Source organism: Podarcis muralis, chromosome 5 (genome assembly GCF_964188315.1).
Source record: "Podarcis muralis chromosome 5, rPodMur119.hap1.1, whole genome shotgun sequence".
NCBI lineage: Eukaryota > Metazoa > Chordata > Lepidosauria > Squamata > Lacertidae > Podarcis > Podarcis muralis.
This window is the reverse complement of record NC_135659.1, coordinates 43,549,783-43,570,771: the sequence shown is the minus strand read 5'-3', so window position 1 is coordinate 43,570,771 and position 20,989 is coordinate 43,549,783. Positions and strand designations below refer to the sequence as shown.

Sequence of the window (20,989 nt, the reverse complement as noted above, 5' to 3'; positions counted from 1 at the left end):
TGCCAATTTGTAGGATGGGTGCCCTGCAGAAAAGTTGCCTCGCCACTCCGCAGGGCTGCACGTGGGGGCCACCCGCCGCCTTGAAGCAAAGCAGGAATAGGAAGGGGGAGGCAGCTTTCGCGTTTGAGAGGCAAGGAACCCACCAGCATTCAGCGAATGGAGCAAACCCAAATGCCATCCCATTGGGGGCGGGGGGGGGGGGAGAGGTTCCTTTCCTCTAACATTGCCTCCCCGCGCGCGCACCATGGAGCCCCCACGCGCGCACATGTCCCACTTTGTTTTCATCTGGAAAGGGGACGGCACCTGTTCTCGGGACGAACGGAGCCCGGCTGGGTAGAGAAGGCGCGCTCCGCGGAAGCTGCGCGCGGAAGGGGGAGCGGGGCTCTCGACTTCGACCAGGCGCCCCCCGAGGCGCGCGCGCGAGGGAAGCCCGGGCGCCTCCGAGGGCGCTGCTCCCCACGCCAAGGCGCACGCGCAGCCTTCGCCCCCGGCTGCCCCACCCCCTTTGGCGCCCGCCGCCTCGCACCCGACTCACCTCGCCGGGCCGAGCCCTCCCGCCCGCGCATGGTCGGAGACTGAGGCGGCTGCTGCCCGCCGCCCGCCCGTCCGCTCGCCTCTCTCTTTCTCTCCCGCGCTCTCCGTCCCCAGCTCAGCCCGCGCGCGGCTCCGCCAGCTCCTCCATCCCCCTCCGCTGCTCGCTGGGTGCATCCGCCCCCTGCCGCCTTTGCCCTCTCAGGCCCCCGACGACGCGGTTAAGCAGAGGCCAGCCGGAGAGAGCGAGCGAGGGAGGGGGAGGCCAAGGAGGAGAGGAAGGGTCGCTGGCTGCCGCCGCCGTCGCTGCTGCTGCTGCTGCTGCTAACGCCGCCTCCTCCCCCTCGGAGAGACGCGAGGGAGACGCGGGGTGGGGGGTGGGGAGAGGATTTAGCGCCTGGATGATGGTGATGATGAGGAGGATGATTTCTGAGGGTGTCCTCGGCGTGTAAGGAAAACAAGATGGGGGGAGGGGAGAGAAAGCCACGCTGGGTTCTCCTCACGCGACGCTCAAGCTCCCTGGTCCAGGGAAGGAGGCATGCCTGGCACGGCGAGAAACGAGGCTCCCCTCACGCGCCCCTCTTTTCGCTCCACGCCCCTCCATCTCCACGCGCCAGCCGGGAGACTTGGCGCGCTCGGGGAGGAAAGCACCTATCGAAGTGGGAGAGAAACTTTGCGAGGACGAGGCTCTCTCGTTACCATGTACCCCCCCCCCCTCGCGCGCACTTTCCCATAGGAACAGGGCGAGAGGGGTGAAAGAAAGAAGGGGGGGGGGTCTTGAGGAAAGCCTGGAGACCCAATTCAGACTTTTCGCCAATATGCCCGGGCATCTGCTTATAGCCAAATACTGTCACATCCATCCTCACAAATGTTTGCACTTCTGTATCTTCTTTTTTCTTTTTTTAACTGATTGCAGGAGGAGAGCTGTTATAATTACACCGAGGGGGGGGACCCCCACTTTAATTTGCCAATTTCATTAAATGATGGTGTTCAAGAGAGATGCGGGGAAATTATATATAGTTACAGGCATTCTGCGCCTCAGAAAGAACCAGCCGTGTACTGTAAATCCAGAGTTTCCTTGCAATTAGATTATTCAAATGCACGTATACACGCAGGGAGAGCGCGTGCCTGCAATTCACTGCTTCCTCTCTCGCAAAGGCTCGCTCTGACAGGGTCTGGAATAGAAACCTCCCTCAAGAAATCTGGTTGGACCCTGAAGTTCTGGCATCCCGTTTTAGGGCACCAAGTCCCCAACCAGGGATGCACAGGGTTGTTGCTTTTTCACACTTCGTTCCATCCATTTCATGCCCCTGCACCTTTTGCATGCTCCTTAATAGCATGTCAGCCATTTTTCATTAATAAGTCATTGTGAGGAAGGATAAATCTCGAGTGGAATGGTGCATTGTCTAAAACCTACGGAAAATAGGTCGTTTCTTTGGAAGTGAGTTTTTTTGCTCATGTTCAGGTTGCTGGCTTCTCTCTCTCTCTCTCTCTCTCCCCTCTTTCCCTAGAAAACACCATCATAATAACAAATAATGTGATGGGGCGGTTGCTGGTGTGCCCCCCCCCGTCTTCCTCGTGGCTTCTCAGTCACCCATGAAAATTTAATGAGGCATTTAGGGCTGCTACCTCCAGAGTCAATGAGCTGAGCATATGTAGTCTAATGCACTTGCTGCTGAGGCAATAGGTCTACTGCGAGCAGCTCAGGAGTCATCCAGACGCTATCTTCTCGACACAAAATTCACGACCCATTAAACCTATTCTGTGATAGCAGCTTCTCTCCACAAATATCACCCTGTCCATAATAGAGACGGAGGCATTCCACACAGCTTCCTGATGAAAGAGCCTGTATTAAAACCAAAGAAAGCATAGTTGTAGAAGAAGAGGCTGTTTCACAGAGAAGCTTGCCTCTGGAGATGTTATGGGAAGTTTGTTTATTGGGCTTCTTCACGTGCTATTCTTCTTCCTTGCAAGAGGCAGGTTAGGGTGCAGTCCAAACTAAATCTCTGATGCACTGCACTGGGAATCTTCCCCTTGAGTGAACGCTAGCAGAGCTCCTCATTCTGCCAGCTAAAGTGCGGGAAGCCAGATTTACTATCCGTGGACTTCCTGGTAATGGCAGTCTGTGAATGTCCCACCCACTCATGAGGCAGACAGTGGCTGAGTTAGCCCCACTGCCATCATCTGATGGTACCAGACCTGATTTGAGCCCAGTCTCTACATCAGCTCCAGGACAGTAGGTTTCTGTCTGCCCCATCTCCTGCCTTCCACCCCAGCAAGTATGAGCAACTGTGGCTCCACCATTTCTTCACATCCCAGATGCCGCTACCTGGCTGGGATGCAAATTGCTCTGCCAGTCTGAGAAAGAATGACATAGCCTAAGCACCAAGTGAGTTTAATGGCTCTAATCACTACCATCCTGCCCTGATCTAGCCACTGTGATCCATGTGATGGTCACCTCCAGGCTTGATTATTTTAACTCGCTGTATGCAGGGCTGCCCATGAAGCTGACCCATAAACTCCAGCGGCTGCAGAATGCTGTGGCGAGGCTACTTACAGGGTCCTCACTGCAGGGCCGCATCCATCCAGTGCTACACCAGCTGCACTGGCTCCCGGTGGAGTACAGGGTCAGGTTTAAGGTGCTGGCTTTAACCTTTAAAGCCATATACGACCTGGGACCCTTGTACTTATGGGACCGCCTCTCCTGGTACACCCCGCAGAGGACCTTATGGTCCTCAAACAATAACATCTTGGAGTTCCTGGGCCTCAAGGAGGTTAGACTGCCCTTTTCAGCCCTGGCCCCAGTCTGGTGGAACGCTCTGTCACAAGAGACCAGGGCCCTGCAGGACTTAACATCTTTCTGCAGGGCCTGCAAGACGGAGCTGTTCCGCCAGGCCTTTGGTCAGGGCCCAGTCTGACCCCCCTCCTCTTACAAGGCCCTGTATATAAGTGGCCTCTCTAACTCTTCTCACTGGCTCATACAAACAGTCGAGCCTGGTGCGTACTTAGGGTTTCCAATCCCTATAGTTATAATTTGTGGGTAGCCATCTGATCTGAAATTTGATTTTAATCTGATTTTAAGCTGTATTCCAGTTGATTGCTGAACTTTATGTTTTAATGTATTATATATTTTGATGTTAGCCACCCTGAGCCTGGCTCTGGCCAGGAGGGGGCCAGATAACAATAACAATAACAATAACAAATTATTAAACATCATCATCACAATAGCTTTTTCGTAAGCCTATTCATTTTAATTGGATTGTGTTGGGTTGTGAGTATGAATTGCAAGCCTTAAGTTTTAATGAAGGTTTTGAACAAGCCTTTGCACCCCAAGTTATGTCTCCTGCATAGGTAACAGCCTCTTGCAATCGTGTGGATACACAATGAAGATTTATGAAATTTATAAAATTCAAATTTATGAAAGGGTTTAAAAAAACCCCCACACAAAACTTTGAATGAGAAGTGTCAATTTGATATTCATTGCTGGAATTTATTGATTCAAGTCACACTTCTAAAATATTTTTAAAAAGTATAAAAGAGCAAAATTGCTCACAAGGCTTCAATATGAATGCAAATGAATATGCTGTAATTATACTGTGCAATTTTCTATTAAAAAAATAAAAAAATTGAACAGACCTGAAAAGTAATTTGAATTGCAATTCTTCATTGTACCCTTTCATTATGCAAGAGTTACCATAAGCAATCTGTTCCAATTTAATGCAAAATATTTTTAGTTCATAACTTTACGTTGAAGGTAATTGAATGAGGACATTTATATGCTCATGGATCTTTCTCTAGCAAGTAGAATCAAGCAGGCACTACTCTTGTGCAAACCCTATGAATCTGACAGTGCAATATATGAATGTCTATTCAGAAGCCTATCATATTTCATCCAAATGATGTACTTTCAAGTAAACTGAACAGCCACAGTGTACCTTTGGTAGGAGAACCACATGGTGGATTGTGAGGTAAGTGATCAATATTTACCAAAGTGACAGAATCACAGAACTCTAAAGCTGGAAGGGACCCCAAGGGTCATCTAGTTCAAACCGTGCAATGCAGAAATCTCAGCCAACAGCCATCCAAACTCTGCTACAAAACCTCCATGGAAGGAGAGTCCACAATCTCCTGAGGGAGACTGTTCCATGGGCATTGCCGGGGGAGGGGGCAGCTGCTCCCCTAAATTGATAAAAATCAATACACATCTGAGGTTCTGCTCCCCTAAATTGATAAAAATCAATACACATCTGAGTTTCTACCCCCACCTCCCACCCCAACAAAAGCCTGCCCACCCCCAACAAAAATCCTGGCTACACTCATGGACTGTTCCCCTGCCAAACAGCTCTTACTGTCAGAAAGTTCTTCCTGGTGGTTGGTTAGAATCACCTTTCTTGTAACTTGAAGCCATTGGTTCGAGTCCTATTCTCCAGGGCAGGAGGACAAAAGCTTGCTCCATATGAAAGCCCTTAGATATTTGAAGATAGATATCATATCTCCTCAGTCTCCTCTTTTACAGGCTAAACATACCCAACTCCTTTAATTGTTGCTCATAAGGCTTGGTTTCCAGACCCTTTATCATCTTGGTTCCCCTCCTCTGCACACGTTTCAGCTTGTCAACATCCTTCTTCAATTGTGGTGCCCAGAACTGGACACATTACTCCAGGTGCAGTCTGACCAAGGCAGATTACAGTGGGACTATTACATTCCTTGATTGGGACACTATACTTCTGTTGATGTAGCCTAGAATAGAATTAGCATTTTTTGTTGCTGCATCACACTGTAGCTTGTGCTCTACTAAGACCCCTAGATCCTTTTGCGTGTCAAGAGCCCGAGGCCACCCCCCACACAGATATTAGGGACACAGATATTAGGGTAATAGTTAGTGGGGAAATTTAGGCCACAACTTTATTGGTTACAGAATGTGAGTGGTATTGGCTTAGGCACTGGAACTGACCCGACTATATCCGACTTCAGCCCGCCATGCAGGGAGTCTTATAAGGGTCAACCACCAGTAGGAGGAGCACTGTCAATGCAAATCAACTCACACTCACCCCTGGGTTCCCGATAGTGTTGTGGCATGGCCCTAGCCTCTCCACAGGCTTCGGACAAGATCCACACCCCCAGATTCCTTTAACAGAATACCCTTAATATTGGAGGGGCAGGTGATGGCCACACCTCCCCTCCCCCAACATAAGTTCAACTAATGCCTAACCACAAAACCTTACAAAGTTGTGACGATTGCTACGAGGTAGGCAAAAACCAAATAGCCCAAGCCAATTTGCCAAGTGGAAAAATTCCTACCAGGCCCCTCAGTGGCGACAACTGAGGTCCATAGCAAGGCCAGTGTCAGTACCTGAAAATAGGGAGGTCAGGGTGGGAGATCGGCAAACCGAGCCAGAAGGGAGCTCCCTGGCTTGCGCCAAGGTTTAAATGGTCCCAGCCATGCCCCCCCGACCAGCCGGATTGGCCGTCGGAGCTATGACGTGGCTGGGACCACCAAATGATGCGGGACGCAGTCCCACCAACCCCAGAAAGGAGTGGGTGGCCGCGTAGACCGACCGCAACTCCTCCCCACCCGGAAGTACTCACACGTATTACTGGCAAGCCAGGTGTCCCCCATCTATCGTATATTTTTGCATCTGGTTCTTCCTGCATAAGTGCAGAACTTTACACTTGTCCCTATTGAAATTCATTTTGTTAGTTTTGGCCCAGTTCTCCATTTGATTAAGGTAATATTGTACAGTGGTACCTTGGAAATCAAACAGAATCCATTCTGGAAGTCCATTTGACTTCCAAAACGTTCGGAAGCAACATAAGCTGCATTGGATGTCGGGTTTCAAAGAACGTTCACAAACCGGAACACTCACTTCCGGGTTTTTGGCATTTGGAAGCCAAAACCGACTCACAAGGCATTCATCAACCAAGGTATGACTGTATTATTATTATTATTAGTATTATTATGTTTCATATACCTCCCTATACCCACAGGTCTGTCTTCTGTGGCATTAGTTATCCCTCTCAGTTTGGTGTCATCAGCCACTAACATGTACACACTAAGGATTCTTCATTTCCTCTGACCTTGTGTGAACAGCAACAGAGTTATTTCACGAGCACTCCTGCTTGCCTTAAGTACCTCACTTGCTTACTTTGATTTGCCAGTGTCACAACTTGCACACAGCAATGGGCAACTAAGGTGTATAGAGAACTTTTGCCGTTTACATTGAGAAAAGAAACAGTTAAGAATCTATTCTGTCCCTTTGCCTCTGACTCTGCTTAGCAAACATCAACTGAGGTATATAAATGTGTTTGTGAGCATGGAAGGGAAAGGTTCTTAGGATCAGGTCAGGGCAGTTGGATATGCTTTGGGTGGCTGGTTTTGGTCCCTCCACGCTTAGTCTACTCCTTCCGTCTATAGAGACATTTTTATTTCAGCAAGCGGTTGATTTATTGGTCCCTTAATCTTTATATATTGTTTTTATATTGTGTTTTTATTAATGACTGTTTTGGTGGCTTTCTGACAGCATTTTATTTGATGTATTTTGATGGCTTCCAGTGCTTTAAGTCATTGTGATTTTAATCTTCAAGGAAGAATAGAACTGTATTAAATATTTAAACCAACAAAAATGCACCAGATGCACCGGGGGAAAAGTGGCGATATAGACTGGCTAAGTAAAGAGCATCCTTTGATGCTTGAAACTACTCTACTGTGTTACACACACACACACACACACACACACACACACACACACACACACTTAGAAAAGTGCAATAGAGCTATTAGCAGCTTCACGATTCCATATCTTGTCTTTCATTCCCAAACTCCCAATTTATCTCCACTCAGAAAGGAGCCTAGCATTTTTCTCAGGCTTTGTGTCAACTAGGCTCAACTGTCGCAGATTCACTGAGGTGTAAATGAAAACTCAAGATTTCCCCAATGGTGGTGGTAGGCCAGGTAGTGCTGTGTTTTAAAGCTGCAATCCTAAACACACATCCTTTGAGATGCGTTCAGGTGACGTTAAGTATGCAGAGCTTTAACTGCAGGTGTATGGCGTGCAACAGTGTGGACATTTGATGGGTGCAATAGTGTTGCACTTCCAGAATTAAAACCAAACTTTAGAATGGTGGCCAATGTGAGTCAAAGTAGATTCATTGGGATTAATGGTCATAGTAGAATCATAGAACGGTAGAATTGCAAGGGACCACAAGGGTCATCTAGTCAAACCCCCTGCAATGCAGGAACCTTTTGCCCCACATGGGTCTTGAACCACAAACCTGAGATTAAGAGTCTCATGATTTACCAACTGAGCTATCCATGACTAACATAGGTGCAGTGATTTCAATGGGTCTACACTTGAGTGCCACTTAGTTGGCTGCAACCCTTAGAATTCATAATTGATTGACTGAGCTAGCACTTCATCAGGACTTTTTAACATGAAGCTTTAAATATCTGAATCATCAGTGGAAATCTGGGCTGAGTGGTAACTGATCACACATTCCCTGTTCAGGGTTTTCAACAATCTTGAAAACTGCCTAGAAATGTGCAAATGATTGAGTATCTCATGCCCCACTCCAGGGCACTTTGAAGTCAACTTAAATAAGTAATCATTTGTAAAGATTTCATTGTGGAAGCAGTTAAACTGCAAGTGTATTCCCACTTCCAATATTTAAGGTATGACATACTAGTGGCTGGTGGCTCAGCTTCCCATGTTGTGAGCTTACTGTGACCTTGGAAAACCCAACCATAGTCAAAGTTGATGCATTCCTAGTGACACAAAAACTTAACACTCACTCTGGGGTGCTGCAATTGTAAGATCACTTTGGAGAAAGTTATTTGAAGAATGAGGCTTTTTCTTTCAGTATTATATAATGCAACTTTTTCCAAAGATGTCTGGCATCACAATCCTATTGGTTTTTTTTACTACATTCTATCTTAAGCCCTTATAAATAAGCAGAACAATCATTGCAGGGCTGGATTGGCAGCCTGGCTGAAGGCAGGGGTCAAGAAAAGCTTTAACATGTTTCTTTCCTGTCGACAAATTTAATATATGTTCATTTTCTTTTCAATTTTTGTGGCTTTGTCTATTTAACTGTAGCTATTTTTTTGAGCTGGATCTCTCTAAGATTTAAGGTTTCTGCAGTGGCTGGCACAAGAAGCCTACTCTGAATCTGGGCTGTCCGTAACACAAAGACTAAACAATCCAAGCTGCAGTGGTAGCATTTTTCAAATTATTCCAGAGCATTAACTCTGGCTTGCTTTACCTTTTACCTTACCCAAACACTATATATGGAGCATTTCATATCAAAATTGTGAGTTATAGGTAAGGTAAAGGATCCCTGGATGGTTAAGTCCAGTTGAATTCCACTATGGGGTGCAGCACTCATCTCTGCTTTCAGGCCGAGGGAGCCAGCATTTATCCACAGACTGCTTTCCAGATCATGTGGCCAGCATGATTAAACCACTTCTGGTGCACAGAATACCATGATGAGTGCCAGAGTACACAGAAACACTGTTTACCTTCCCACCGCAGCAGTACCTATTTATATACTTTCTTTGGTATGCTTTTGAATTGCTAGGTTGGCAGCAGCTGGGACAAAGCAATGGGAACTCACCGAGTCATACGGATTTGAACTGCTTACCTTATGATTGACAAGCCCAAGAGGCTCAGTGGTTTAGACCACAGAGAATCTGCACAGCACTCAGTACTTCAACTGCACTTTATTATTTGTTAGCTATTTATTTATTATGGATTCAATCCTAAGTAGGCTTCTGCTAAATTGATATTTATAGATAGGACAAAGATCCAAATGAGGATTCCACTGACTAAAGGTACGCAACCCCCTAGAACAGATTTTTGGGGGAGGAGGGCACAAGGGGTTGTGGGAAGTAGAGGGAATAGGTGAGAATCCCCTTGTCCCTTTTTGGCTGGTGAGAACTTCAAGCTAAGCTTTAATCCTGGCAAGACAGTGGCACTGTGGCTGAGTAGTTCCTGTGTCTGAGAAACCCACTGGCCATGTTGACTGGGGCTCATTGGGGATTACAGTCATTCAACATCTGGGGGGCTCTAGGTTGGGGAAGTTATGCTGTCTGATGGCCTTATTTATTTAATGGGTGCCTCATCAAAGCATTTGAGGCATCTTACAAAAAAAAAGAAGACTAAAAACATAGCAATAAAAGTATACTACAATGAAACTACAATAAATTTTAGACACAACCAGTAGAACTTTTTCTTAAGGAAAAGACTGCTATGGCAGGACTTGAGGCATGACATCCCTGCCATTATCCCTACTGGGATGTCAACCCTACTCTGAGGTTAAAATACCACCTACTGAATAACCAAGAAAACTTCTTGAGCTTTTCAGTGCTCCTCTGAGATCTCCCATCCAATTACTGACCAGATCCAAACATGGTTAGCTTATCAGATCTGACAAGAGCAGAGCCCAGGGTAGAATGGCTACTTAAACATTTATTTGTGTCAATGACACATTTAAAACCCGCTACTCTGTCTAAATATTTTAAAGCAAAATATGAAGAGGGAAAATTGCATATGACACAAGTGGAAGCAGAAGCCAATCTATTGCTAAAGGAGAACAATTGTCTGTTTGAGTGATTGTGTCTTTCATGGGCACAAAACGAGAGGGTTGCTATTCTTCATAAGACTTGTGTCATTATGCACCTTGCTTTTGTTTTAAAAAGCTTTGCCCAGGGCATTTTACTTACATCGTTACAACCACCATTATTTTAGATCTCTCTAACTCCCAGTCCCAAAGGTTTAGGGGGAGATCCATCCATCCATCCATCCATCCATCCATCCATCCATCCATCCATCTTCACAATACATATAAGTTAATAACATTGGGTTGGATCCAGACTATGTAAATTGTTGTTGTTTAGTCGTTTAGTCATGTTCGACTCTCCGTGACCCCATGGACCAGAGCACGCCAGGCACTCCTGTCTTCCACTGCCTCCCGCAGTTTGGTCAGACTCATGTTTGTAGCTTTGAGAACACTGTCCAACTATGTAAATTAGTTTCCACTAAAATCAATGGGGCAAGTTAGTAATTGCTATTTCTGCTTGCCTGGTGGAATGATCTCTCCTCTCCTCCACCATGTGCTGTTCTGGTGGCCCTCCTAATCCCAGCCCAAGACAATTTGGAGGGAGGGAGTGGAGGGAGAAAGGGGGTGAAGCCCCATTGCACTAGTGGAAGTCCTTGCATGAGCTTCTGCTAGCAGGGCCAGTTATATTTTATGCATTGTATAAGTAAAAAAAAAAAAAGGATTCTGAGGTGTCACTCAGCTTACAGTACTTCTTCTGCCAGGACAATGAGGAGACAATAAAGCTTTGGAGAATCCTGCTCTTCCCACCACACACAACTCCCTTACACTTCCCTAAATCTGCTCCAGAGGAGGAGAATCACCAAAGATTACTTCCCTCTCTGCTTGCTGACAGATCCTTTACAGTCAGCTGAGTGACACTGTTGGAAACACACACACCCTCTTTACACAAGATTGCAGAGCGCAGTTACAGTTATTTATAAAAAATATTCTGCAGCATCCCTTATAGGTTTATAATGAAAAATGCATGCATGTAAGAGAACAGCTTTCATATAAATGCATCCTGCCTTTTTCAAATTGTCTGCTCTGTAAGGATGCACATAACTACAAAGATTTTTTCTTTGCAGTGTTTATGACCCTTGCATGTGACTGACACACATGCCCCTCTTCCAGAAATAAATGTCAAATGTTTCATAACCCTACTTTGTTCTTCTCTCGAGTTTGATAGGGGAAGGAAATGGACCTAGCAAGTCACTGACATTGTCTCTTCTTATTTTAATCTGGGATTATTTTTGAGAGCTTGTGTTAGTGTGTTTGCTGAGCCCTAAGATGATGATCAAACAAAGGGATGAGCATTTGATCAATATATTTCAGCTCTCAAGCATCATAATTTAATTGTATTGCATATTTTACTGTTTCATACTTTGAATTATATTCTTTGGCTTAATACTGTCTTCCTGCTCACATCAGAGAAAACATTATGATGATGGACATTAGCTGGAACATTTAATCAACTTCCTAGCTAATACTATCATAAATAGGCAAGGATCTATTGCAGAGTTTCATAACCCACTGCCCTCCAGATATTACTGCACTACAACTTCCATAATCACTGACCCTTGGCCATGCTGACTGGGAGGTGGTGGGAGTTACAGTCTAAAACACTGAGGGGGATAAAAGGCTGGGAAAGACAACATGCATCTTTTATACCTCTGCAATTTACATTCATGTGATTGAAGGCACATCTTTATTGTGCTTAACTTTGCATTTTATTTCCAGATTTATTAACTGCCAAATTACAACTGAATGCCAAAGTAGACACAATGTCATTCATGCATTTGGAAATTACATGAATAGCTTTTTCTTAAAAGCAAAATGCAGCCATGGGGACTCAGTTCCACCTTGTTTTAGGTGTCTTTAATCCTTTACCCAACCCCCCCCCCCCCGCTAACTGCTGCCCTGATCTGGATGGGGCACCCTATCCTGTCTTTTGCCAAAAGATCCAATTGCAGGTGGGGGGTGGGGCTGATCTAAGTTGGGCCCATAGTGGGAAGAGAGCAAAAAGTTAAAGTTCTCTACTTTGACAACAGGTTCCAAATCCAGAATCAACCTGGAAGCCTGCAATTTACCTTTCAAAAGCCATTTGTGAAACTGCCAATTGTGTGAATGGCACCTCATCCTAACCTAACCTAATCCACCACCACCACCCCAGTGACTTAACTACATTCACAATTAAATTTAGCTGGATGGCTAAATCTGCTACCATTTCATTGCAGAATTCCTGACAAGGAACAGATCTAGGATTTTCAGAAATGAAATAAATACAAATCAGTATTTGTCAGAAGCCTATAGAGCTCTGTCACTTAAACAGAACTTTCTTTAAAATGCAGAGATGTAAATGCAACTTGGGAGTGATTGGCGTAGGTACCCAACCATGCAGCTCGACATGAGAGTCTCTGTGTCAGGCATTTGCTTACCAAACTCTCGTTGGAATCCTATTAGCTTGTTTATCCTACCAAATTCCAGAATGGTAGCTGTCAATGCACTGCCGTAAAAACAGCCAGTTCTGTGGGCCTTTTGGGGGCTACAATTTATTTTGTGAGATGGATGAAGTAGTCTCTAAAATCAGTAGTCACATGTGTATGTGTGTGTTTGTACCTACCTACCTACATGTCATGAACATAGGTACAAAAGGGGGAAAACAATATTTACATATTGGATATTGAAGAAAAATAAAGCACAAGAATAAGCAGGGATATGTTACTATTCTACCCTGACCACAAGTTGATTTATGAAATTCCATTTACTGGAACGGATTTACATCCCTTGCTAACACGTTTTTCTGCCACCAACACCCTTGTTCACTTGTGCATGGGTAGTGCAAACAAGTAAAGTGTGCACAATGAAGAGCTGACATGAATTCCTCAAGTGCAACTGTGTAACTTTCCCTATAGATACCACTTACTGCTTACACCTCCAGTTTAGACCTAAAGAGTAGAAATCCCACCCTCCCATCACAAATACAAATATTAGCACTGTACTGTACTTGATTTATAAGTCTGGCTTTTGCAAGGGTTATCAAGGCCATGTGTGTGCAGTGACCTTCATGACTAAATGTTTTGTTCTTTTGCTAAGGGACTGTTGTGGTTTTGATGCATCTGCTCCTCCTAATTTGGCTTGCTTTGGTAACAGCGCTCCCAGTGATCATCTAAACCTCATTTGGAGCACCTGTGAACAATTCGTTATATTAATATAACAGCAGGGGAGGAGTACAGCAACTAATAAATAGGTTGTTGAGCAAGTTTGCCTGCCAAGGTTGCTTTGTGTGGGTAGTGTGATGTACCTTCCACCCCCAAAATTGTACTCACTGGGGAGCTGCTCAGGGAACTGTTGTAGAGGAACCTGTCAGTGCTCACATCTGGCACGAGATAAGCACATAAATTAATTGTCCCTTCCAAGCAGTCATTTGGATTTGTGCTCAGTACATCTGAGAGACTCAAGCACGATTTGAAACAATTTGTTCTTGGTTAAAATAGAATGAATGTGTTTCTGTTAGAGATGGCTTTGAAAGGCATTTCACAACCATTTGTACCAGCTGGGCCTCTCATTATTCAAACTAGATTTGTATAAATCAGCACATGAAAATAAAGCAATTGGTCAATGCCTTTTATTGTGGCCGTACATGGTGTAAAGCAACCAGAGTTATATTGGAACGCTCCACTTTTTCTTGCTCTGCATTTCAAGAAAATATGGGTTTTGTTTACAGCGGGTGGGGAACAATGCTGAAAGCTATTTTTGAAGCATCTTGCTTTAAAATGAATTTTAATCAGGTGCATTTTGCAAATGTCAATGGGAATCAGCGGTCAATTAGTTAAAAGTGGCACTTAGCTGATCGAAGCAGTTATGCAACATAATTTTCTGCAAGTGTCAGTGCACCCCACATAGGAAACATGCATTCTCATGTATGAAGTATGTAGTACCTAGAATATCAGTGACATGTATTGATTTTGCCACATAATGTTCCTAAGTTCTTAAGAATCAGCTGTATCACGCATTGGAAAAGATGGCTGAGATGCTGTGCAGAGGTCCTGCTCCTTTCAACAAAACTTCAGTGCAGTAAGTAATGCAGGACTGCAGTAAACATGCTACAAAAAGTTATCATAGTATTTAAAACCATCATTCAGAGGCTCTGTCCTCCCAGTTCAGGCTGTTTAATCAAAACCACAGCAAACAAATTCTATGCATAAGGGATGTCATAGGTCATGTCCATTGTTTGGGCTCCCCTCCACTAAGCAGTAAGGAGTTCCATGCAGCCTTTACATGTGTTTTAAGATACAAAGTGATGAGAATTATCATGTCCGAGAGAAGATCCAGTGCCTGCACTTGTCAATGCCAGTGGTTCTGGTGTATGAAGATCTTTCTCCCAACAAATTATCTAACCCTTTAAAAGGTATTGCGAGAAGCCGATTCTTGTAGCATAGCTCCTTCCACTGATGTAGAAATAGGGAGTGACAAGGAGGCCATTGGTCTAACTCAGGCTTCCTCTACTTTGGCCCTCCAGATGTTTTGAGACTACAATTCCCATCATCCCTGACCACTGGTCTTGCTAGCTAGGGATCATGGGAGTTGTAGGCCAAAGACATCTGGAGGGCCAAGGTTGAGGAAGCATGGTCTAACTACAAAGGTTCTTACATAGCCATGCCAGCACCAATGGTGACGGGGCCTGCCCAGCCATAGAGTCATCAAGACTAGGCACCTGTTTGAGCAGCCAGCATTCTGCCAGCTGAACCTCAGTGACATTGTAAGAATCCCAGGCATAACTAGGGATAGGTGAATGTGTCAATGCTGCTTTCTCTGAGTTACTCATTTTCTGTCTTTCCCCTCTAAAATTTTATTAAAGCTTTTTCATATTTCAATAAAGTAAAATAAACTAATCTAAATAGAAAGGGAAAGAGAAAATGCAGTGTCCTCTCTCAAAGGGAGCTCTTAACCCTTGTCTCACATAGAAAGAGGTGGACCTTCCCAGCTCTCACCAGAGAGCTCTTCCCTTCCCTGCCTCTCACTCACCTTTAAACAGAGTGGGAAAACTATGGCCCTCCATATGTCGTTGGACTACAACTCCCATCACCATTGACGACTGACCACGTTGTCTGATAGTGATTGTGAATTCGAGCCCAACGATATCTGGTAAGTCACCTTTAACATGTTTTACTTTACTTCTTGTGCGTATTCCACCGACAAATTAGTCACCCAAATTATTATTTTGTATGACACAGTTTGACAGTATTTTATGCCGCTGGAGAGATAAGACATAATTCTGTCCATGTTATAGTAGCAGCAAGCTGATAATGCACTTTAAGAGCATGCTTATTGTAATTTCAACACATGGGTTCATGAATGACACGGTAAAGACTCCATTTGCTAAAATATTAATAAAAATTATCTAGGCACAAGAGGAGGAATCATTAGGTGGTTTCATCTTTTCTGACATAGGAACAAAGTCATTTCTTTATTTTCCCCACCCCCAAAAAATATTTTAGCTTTTAGGTAGGCATTGTAGGTTATCCACAAGGAATTCACAGTTCACATGAAAGTGCAATGATAAAAAATGCAGGTGATGTGAAACATTTATAAAGCAAAAGTCCAAGGAAATATGTAGTCCAGAATCTGAAATGACATTTTGGTATAGAACAGATCTCCCACAGGGCAGTTTTGAAACCTCTAGAAATTCTTAAAATGACATCTTTCAAAATGAACAATCATCAAATATGCCCAAGTCATTACCTTAAAGTGCTTTGTTGATAAGACAGATGGAGAACATGCTAAAAATAAGTTACCTAGTTGTGAAGGTTTGCAGGCCAAATTCTGCAATCTTTATTCACACAAACATATCTTCAATTTATCTAATTAGTCATATCACCACACACAAGCCTAGTCTTATGTGTAAAGACTAACAATAATGATGCAATGGCAAAAGAAGTCACATAAAAGGTGTGCAAATTTGCATACGCTAAATATCAACAGTTATCAGATATGGTAAAGTGATAGGTTAATTTCCGCAAATTTATTTGCTTAATTGTGAAATTTTAAATTTGCTTTTTTTTTATGCCCAGATGTCAGTCTAAAACAACCTTTAAAGACTTAACTTTAAAGGTGGGTTTGCATGAGGGTGAGCAGAGCTAGATATACCCTGACCAAATGGTTTAGAGCTTTATTTTTATTAGTTAGTTAGTTAGTTAGTTAGTTAGTTAGTTAGTTAGTTATCCCACCCTTCCTCCCAAAGTGGCCCAGTAGGGATGCAGACCCAACTTGTCCAAACTGCAAATTATGAACTGAATCATCAGGCAAATTTGTTCCAGATTGAGTTGAACAGAGCAAAACTCAAAGCAGTCTTTGAAAAGGGCAGACATATTACAGTATCTTCAAATTGTAACCTTCAGAAGTTACTATGTCTCCAAATTTCATTTACTTTGTGGGGGGAAACCCAAAATACTGGAGACATTTTGGTTTCACGATGCACGTCAATGAGATTCCTATAGAATTGGGCCACACTGGGTCTGGATCATTCTGTGCCTAATCAGAGCCATTCTGAATTGCCAAACTGGGTCCTGAATTGGATGTGTGTGAACACACTTAATATCCAGCTCTTTAAACTGGGTGTAGAACCTGAGAATCTAGTGGTGCTGTATCTCCATGAACCCTGCATCAATCAACTGCATGACATCAATCAACTGGTTCTGAACCAGTTTTGATTTCCAGACACTATTCAAGCCAGTCCCACACAGTGCATTACAACAGTCCAGTCTGAATGTAAGCAAGGCATGAATCACTGTGGTTAGGTCTTCCCTGTTCAGGAAAGTACAAAGCTGGCAAGTCAGCTAATGTACTACTATCACCCTCAAAGCACTAGATCAAGGAATGGCAGGTATGAGTTTTCAGAATGAATCAAGATTCCTATCCTTGAATTGGACACACATTGAATAAGGAGCACTTACATTTTGTCTGGATAAAAGCTTCAGGGTTTTTTCCACTCTTCTCCTGACCATCAATGGCTCCAGGCACTGGTTCATGTCTCCAGATACCTTCTTAGGAATTTGCTTCCATGCGACAGTTCTGATTCTAAACCAGAGCTGTGCAAACTTGCAATATAATACTTGATTTATATAAAAAAACCTAACCTGGGTAGATAAAAAATAAGCACACTACTATAACAGGTCCTGGTTCACAATGAGGAAGTGAGAAGTGAAATGAGTGGCTTATTTCCCAAGCTTGAATTTCCCAAGATGTGACACATTAAAGTTCAAAGGGGACAAGAGGTTTAGATACCACGAAATGGAAACAATCCATCACTGCTACATTGTCTGTTCAATCCACTGTGACACAGTCTGAAAATGAGAGTGAGTTGCACCCAATAATCACACACAACGTCCCTCCCATGTTCAAAACATCCTAAGTCATGTGCATCTTAGCATACCTCATTCCTAAGTAAGGCAACAAATAAGTTCAGTGTTACCCTCTGCATTTGCATAATGAGATATGTAATCTTCCACTTTGCGATATATTTAATGAGATACATAATCTTTTCCCAACATCAGTAGTCATGATGAAGCAATGCACCGTAAGCAAAATGTGCATTGATGCTGCAGTGGCAGGTTATGTTCATTAATTATATATTTTTGAACTGACCTAATGCCACTGGCTTTCTTGGACCTCTTCTAGCAAAGAAATCCTCTCGAATTTCAAAAATCCTTGTTGCACCCATAGCCTGACTTTTGGTACAAAAGCAAATACTACATGTGTAGCTATTCGGAAATATTTCTTGAGATCTCACCAAAATCTCATGAGATTTCAATGAAATCTCACCATAACCTGCTGATGCCGCCGCTGAATCATAGGTACCACTTTGCAAACCAGGTAATAGAAGCTTTGGCAGGGCAGCAGTTCAGGGTGGCACCTCAAGTGGTGAAGCGGGATGTCCTGCTCCTTCTGAGCAGTAGAGATGAATGACAGTGACAGTGACAGAGCTGCCACCACATCCACAGTCATGCTGCTCATGTTGCAGTAGGAAGAAGAAGAAGAAGAAGAAGAAGAAGAAGAAGAAGAAGAAGAGGAGGAGGAGGAGGAGTTTGGATTTGATATCCCGCCTTTCACTCCCTTTTAAGGAGTCTCAAAGCGGCCAACAATCTCCTTTCCCTTCCTCCCCCACAACAAACACTCTGTGAGGTGAGTGGGGCTGAGAGACTTCAAGAAGTTTGACTGGCCCAAGGTCACCCAGCAGCTGCATGTGGAGGAGCGGAGACACGAACCCGGTTCCCCAGATTACGAGACTACCGCTCTTAACCACTACACCACACTGGCTCTCGAAGGAAGGCAGCGGCAGGCAAATTGCTGCATCAGCCTGGAGCTGTCTCAGCAATTGAGCATGAATTAAGCCTAATGCCATTAAGGAATAGCAGTGGAGTCAACCTAGGAGCCAGAAAATCTCTGGCCAGCTCAGCACCCTCTTGCATTTCGAAAACCACATTTTGCAGCTTTCAATGGGCCACTGTTATTAGGGACCCTGCCATTGGTACTTTCATCTTCCCACATGTTTAGTGGATGAAATGGGGAGCTCAGCACTGATGGAATGACACTGGCATCACTCTATACCCTCAGGTGGCCAGAGGCAGACAGCACTGACTTGGAGGGACAACTCTGCCCAACTGACTCCCCATACAAGCCAGGCACATAGGGAGCTTGGATTGCAGCTAGGAATTTCCTCAAGGAAAGGGGGGGAAATGTACCTACAACACCATGAAAGCCTGATAAGCCTGATGTATTTGTATCTAGGAATGATTTTTTTTTAAAGTCCTGTGACAGTGTTATAATATACTTATCTACTCAGAATTAAGTCCTACTGAGTTCAATTGGGTGCAAGCAGGTATAGGATTGGAACAAACATCACATGAACACTTAATACTAGGCATTTCAGCTAGAAAAACAAACACCTCTTTGTTTTATCTCATGGACACTGGATGTCATAGAAACACATCCAAGTCTTAGAGCTGTTCTTCGATTAAAACTGAAAGATCTTTGAAATGCCCTCTCTCAGTGATGAAAAGTTGATTACTTGTTTCTCTGCTCTTCATAGAACTATAAACTCTGAGTTGTATCCAAACGTTCCTTTCACCAAACGGAAGAAATCTTCCTCCTAGGGAAAAAAAGTCTTCTTCTGACAGAAGGGTTCCTTCCACTGACAGAAGACTCCTTCTGTTGCAAGAAACTCCTTGTATCAGGCAAAGGGACACATTTGGATCCAGCCCCAAACCATCACTTTGATTAAATGCATTTCTGAAATGATATAAGATCCTGCTAGTATTAGACTGTGAATATGCTTGTTCCTGCCTGGTTACTTTTGCCTCTAGTTCCACTGCAGAAATTCTGCTTGGTGTGAGGTAAACAATGCTATGCCATGTGGACTAACACCTCTTCTAATTCCACTCTATTTATAGGTCAACTATTTTATTTTGGGGCACAAGAGATTTACTAGGGAAATTCATTATTGCTGCTCGCGCTCATTTTCTTTCTTAACATAATTAAGCTGTGCTAATTGTCTATCATGATTAAAATCATGCCAATAACAACCTTGTTTCCTCTTCTGGCTGGCCTCCAAACTCTTAATAGCTTGTTGTTTGAGGGAAGTCCATGCTGGATATTATATTAAATGAAATCTCTTGTATCGTGGAAGAAGGAATTCACAAAAAAGCAGTCCTCACAGCTACAATGTGGGCACATTTTAAAACAGAATTTTGTTATTAGTTGAGACCTACACATACGTATATTGATTCCAGGCTGTCACCTCAAAATGAAACACTTTCATCCTATAGCCTACATTGTCCTTCCCTGAATTATTGGAGGGTCCTGTAGTCTGGCGGATATAAAACAAGAAAACCAGTTGAGTCACTACATTATGAGCAGGAAAAATGTATGAGCAAAGAAGGAAGGGGGTGGTCAAAGGAGGTAACAAGAACACAACAGGAAGGTCTCTCTATATAACCCATAGCAATGCCCTATTTGATTTCTTTTTCACACACAGTGTTGTCATACAGAACAGTACTGATATACAGTGGAAAAATCTGCTTCTGCTGCTTTTTCAAGACCCTGGCAGTGAACTGCTTCTCAACAGACACCCCCTATTTACAGCACAATCTTAACACTGGACACTGTGCAACAGGACTGAATGGAGCAGTGGGAGAACCACTGAACTTGGGGCCCGGCTGCACATGGCGGCTGGGTTGGAAAGTGAGGGAGACACATGCTGCAGCCTGGAGCACTCAACCGACAGCCATGGCACTGGATCAGGATCCAGCAGACACTGAGCTGGCACAGCTCCACCATGCCCCTGGAACACCCCATTAGAGCAGTGTTCCCCAACCTTGGGCCTCCAGCTGTTTTTGGACTACAATTCCCATCATCCTTGACCACTGGTCTTGCTAGTGAGGGATGATGGGAGCTGTAGTCCAAAAACAGCTGGAGGCCCAAGGTTGGGGAACACTGCATTAGAGGACTTTCCACTGGCTGCCACCAGCACTTCTGCCTGTTTCCATGTTCACATGGCAGAAGGCATGAGGCTTGCGCTGATGGAGTGATGCTTGCAGCACTGCAGCATTGACTTTTGTATTCTGTTGAGTTCAGACTGCAACACAACTCACTGAAAGATACATGTTGCCTGTGAGGAATTAACCTTTCTCCTAACCATGCTGGAAAAAATGTGAAACGCATCCAGCAAAATTGCCAGGAAACAGTCAAGGTGTAGAATTGTCATAAACTCTAGAATACACTAAAGAGTTATTGTGTGGATGCATTCTGCTTGAGCATCGCTTGTTTACTTTTGACATTTTGTGTGAGGAAGTGAAGAGTGGATAGT

The 20,989-nt window shown here is 44.0% G+C and overlaps 1 protein-coding gene across 13 annotated transcripts in view; it reads right to left on the bottom strand.

Moving 5' to 3' along the window:
• Window positions 1–20,989, bottom strand: part of DAB1 (DAB adaptor protein 1) — a 570,912-nt gene that overhangs the window by 191,537 nt on the left and 358,386 nt on the right. For 2 of the 13 annotated variants that reach the window (XM_028733329.2, XM_028733333.2), the window contains exon 1: window positions 536–805. The exons of 2 other annotated variants lie outside the window; for them this stretch is intronic. The gene's annotated coding sequence lies outside the window, so the exon portion shown is untranslated. Of the gene's footprint in view, window positions 1–303; window positions 454–535; window positions 1,075–20,989 lie in introns of those variants that run through there. 9 more of the 13 variants (XM_028733332.2, XM_028733335.2, XM_028733343.2 and 6 more) reach the window with 8 other exon arrangements.